Below are 4586 nucleotides of genomic sequence, written 5' to 3' on the forward strand. Positions count from 1 at the left end.
ATCTATTCTAAAAATGAAGAAGAGCACGAACAACATCTCCGACTTGTGCTTGAACTCTTGAGACAAGAACGACTTTATGCCAAATTCTCCAAGTGTGAATTTTGGTTGAAGGAAGTTCAATTTCTTGGTCATGTTGTAAGTGATCATGGTATTAAAGTCGATCCCACGAAAATCGAAGCCATTAGTAAATGGGAGACTCCTACTACTCCTACTCACATTCGTCAATTCTTGGGTCTCGTCGGGTACTATCGTAGATTCATCGAAAAATTCTCTTTGGTTGCACGTCCTCTAACCGCATTAACTCACAAGGGAAAGAAATTCATTTGGGCGACCGAGCAAGAATCCGCGTTTCAAATCTTGAAGACAAAGCTAACCACTGCTCCTATCTTGTCACTTCTCGAAGGCAATGATGATTTTGTTGTATATTGCGATGCCTCAAAACATGGTTTTGGGTGTGTATTGATGCAACAGAAGAAAGTCATTGCTTATGCCTCTCGACAACTAAAAATTCATGAACGGAATTACACGACTCATGATCTCGAACTCGGAGCCGTTGTCTTTGCACTTAAAATGTGGAGACACTATCTTTATGGAACCAAGAGTACTATCTTCACCGATCACAAAAGCCTTCAACACATCTTCGATCAAAAGCAACTAAACATGAGACAACGACGGTGGATTGAAACTTTGAACGATTACGATTGCGAGCTTCGTTACCATCCCGGGAAGGCAAACGTAGTAGCCGATGCCTTAAGTCAAAAAGAAAGAGCGGTGCCTCTTCGTGTCCGAGCCTTAAACATCACCATCCACACAAACCTTAATAGCCAAATTCGGGTAGCCCAAGATGAGGCTCTCAAGGATGAAAACCTTTCACACGAGCTCTTGAACATTCTCGTCTCTCGATTCGAAATTAGGGAGACCGGACTCCGATATTACGCCGGAAGGATTTGGGTGCCTAGTTATGGGGACCTACGAAGCCTTATTTTATATGAAGCCAATAAGTCACGATACTCGATTCACCCCGGTGCCAATAAGATGTACCACGACCTTAAACAACTATATTGGTGGCCGAACATCAAAAGGGACGTAGCTACTTATGTTTCCAAGTGTTTGACATGTTCCAAAGTCAAAGCCGAACACCAAAGACCGTCCGGACTACTTCAACAACCCGAGATCCCGCAATGGAAGTGGGAAAGGATAACGATGGATTTTATCACCAAGCTACCAAAAACGACGGGCGGTTATGATACCATTTGGGTTATTGTTGACCGTCTCACCAAATCCGCACACTTCCTTGCCATGAAAGAAATGGACAAAATGGAGAAACTTGCACAACTTTACATTAAGGAGATCGTAGCCCGACACGGTGTACCTCTATCGATTATCTCCGACCGAGATGGCCGTTTCGTTTCTAGATTTTGGCGTACATTGCAAGAAGCGTTGGGAACGCGTTTAGACATGAGCACCGCATATCATCCTCAAACCGATGGACAAAGCGAACGTACAATTCAAACCTTAGAGGACATGTTACGAGCTTGCGTGGTTGATTTTGGAAAAGCTTGGGACAAGCACTTACCTCTCGCCGAGTTCTCTTACAACAATAGTTATCACGCGAGTATTAAAGTCGCACCTTTTGAAGCGCTATATGGCCGAAAATGTCGTTCACCTCTTTGTTGGGCCGAAGTAGGCGAAGTACAAATCACCGGACCCAAACTCATTCACGAAACCACCGAGAAGATCGTTCAAATTCGAGATAGACTTCGGAAGGCCCGGAGTCGTCAAAAGTGCTATACCGACAAAAGATGCAACGACCTTGAATTTCAAGTCAGTGACCGCGTCATGTTAAAAGTCGCACCTTGGAAGGGTGTAATTCGTTTTGGGAAACGCGGGAAGCTAAATCCGCGGTATATTGGTCCTTTCGAAATCTTGGAGCGTATTGGAACCGTTGCTTATCGTTTAGATCTTCCGCCTCAATTGAACTCCGTTCATCCTACCTTCCATGTATCTAACTTGAAAAAGTGTCTTGCCGAACCCGATATCGTCATCCCTCTCGAGGAACTTACTATTGATGACAAACTTCATTTTGTGGAGGAACCGGTTGAAATTGTGGACACCTCCGTCAAGACATTGAAACAAAGCCGAATTCCAATTGTCAAGGTCCGTTGGAATGCCAAAAGGGGACCCGAGTTTACTTGGGAAAGACAAGATCAAATGCAAAGGAAGTATCCTCATCTATTAGTGAATTCGGAAACGCAAAATTTCGAGGAAGAAACAACAACTACTACGCCTACTTAAATTTCGGGACGAAATTTCTTTTAAGGAGTAGGTAATGTAACATCCCGCCTTTTTCCATTTACTTTTCCGTGTACTATGTTAAACTCCGTTATATGTTTATAACATCTCCCGTTAATACGCGTTTTAAATTATCTCGTTTAGGTAATTCACGCACCCGTTTCCAAAGTTGAGGGACTAAGTTTGACAAAGGAGCAAAGAGGTGACTAGGTCAAAGAGTCAACACTCTTCCTCCTCCATTCATTAATTCTTTTTCTTTTTTCCTTTTTATCTAACACTTTCACCAAATCTCTCAAACACCACTTCAAGGATTCATCATCTAAATCAAATCGAGCAAGCATCCATCTAAACAAATTGCATATTCGGAATCCTCTCATCTTCCTCTTCGATTCCATACTGATTTCATCAAGTTTGGGTAACTTTCTAAAATCACTAGATTTTGTGTTCTTGATGTTTTTAACTTATAAAAGTGTTAATTAGTGTCTATGGCTCAAGTCTAACATGAATATATGAATTGTATGCTCGATCTTGTTGTTTTGAAGTAACTAGCATGAACTTGAATTTTGGTGTGTTGTTCTTGAGTTTTGGGTGATCATATGTTGTTAGATGTTAAAAGTTCATGTTCTAATTGTGTTCCTAGTATCACTAGCTTCAATTTGATGTGTAGGTTACTTTAGAAAAGTTCATGAACTTGATTTATGATTTCGGTGAATTTGGGTTAGGGTTTGATGAACTTGAAATGGACTTTTGATGCATTGAATGCCATGGATTATTATTGGTAAGTGTTTAGTTGGATTGTATGCTTGATTACCTTCGAAACGGCATATCATTCATGTAAATTGGTTGCCCGAATCATTGAATTGCATTTATGAACTTGTATGCGGTTAATGTTAAGCATTAGATGCGGTTTTGGTTGTTGTAATAGGTAGATTGATTGATGAAATGTGTTTAGTTGTTTTCCTCATCAAATTACCTTCCCAATGGTATAAGATACTTGTCTTGGTTGTTTGCGGATCATAAATGGTGATTGTTTGAAGTTAGGTTCATGCATAAAACTTAAAAACTGCCAGAATTCTCTGCACAGGTAATGGCGCGGCACGCCATATACCCGCGCGGCGCGCCAAAGTGGTCTGTCCAACTTTGTCAATTTTCGAATAATGTTTGCTATGCTACGCACCTCCAATTCACATGTAACTTGTTCTAACATGCTCATACATGATTAAAAACCTCAGAAAAATAGTTCGGGACCCGACCCGAACGTGTTGACTTTTTCGTTGACTTTGACCGACCAAAGTTTGACTTTTTGTCAAACTTAACCAAATGATTATGCAACCTTCCTAACTTGTTTATATACTTGTATCTTACATGAAACTTGACAATTTGATTTCACATGCTACATAATCGAGTCGTAACGAGCCGTAGGACTAATTGAACATCTTTGACCTATCGTGTTTACCGTTATTGATACGACCTATTTGTTTAGGTTAAGACTAGCACTATCCTTCACACACGTTACTTTGTGAAGTACTTTTCATACGTGCATTCAAGGTGAGATCATAGTCCCACTTTTACTCTTTTTGAACTTACATTTGGGATGAGAAAATATAAACATTTCTTTTACTAAGTGAACACAAGTACAGGAAAACAAACATTCTACATACGAGTTTAGAACAAAATCCTCAATTCGATTATCATTAGTTACACTTGCCGGGTGTAAGCGAGAACTTATGTTGTATGGATCCATATGGGTTTGACAAACCCTCATTCAAACGGTTCGCTACCGTTTACGAATGAAATATATTTTCGTGAAACAGTGTATGTTCTAACACTATTGTGATGGGGTTCTATGGAAGGAAAGTTAAGCATTGATAATTGGGTGCTCGTGAAACAAACTTTTGGAATGTATTACTATTATATCAATGTTACAAATCTTGTGGTTCATTTGTACTTACTTACTTAAACCTATGATTTCACCAACGTTTTCGTTGACAGATTTCTATGTTTTTCTCAGGTCCTTGAACGTTTTGTGATACATGCTTCCGCTCATTACTTTTGATACTTGCTTGGATGTCGAGTATACATGCATAGTTGGAGCGTCTTTTGGCTACTTTAAATTGTGTCGCATAGGTTTCATTCGTACATTAAAAATTGTAATGTAACTAGTCTTTTGAACTACAATTGTAAACTTGAAACATCCTTTTACTTATGAAATAAATGCGACATATTTTGGTCAAACGTCATGATAAAGACTTACGACCACGTAACGGGACCTAAGTAGTCGGCGCCGTCAAACA

Source organism: Rutidosis leptorrhynchoides, chromosome 5 (genome assembly GCF_046630445.1).
Source record: "Rutidosis leptorrhynchoides isolate AG116_Rl617_1_P2 chromosome 5, CSIRO_AGI_Rlap_v1, whole genome shotgun sequence".
In the NCBI taxonomy this organism is placed as follows: Eukaryota; Viridiplantae; Streptophyta; class Magnoliopsida; order Asterales; family Asteraceae; genus Rutidosis; species Rutidosis leptorrhynchoides.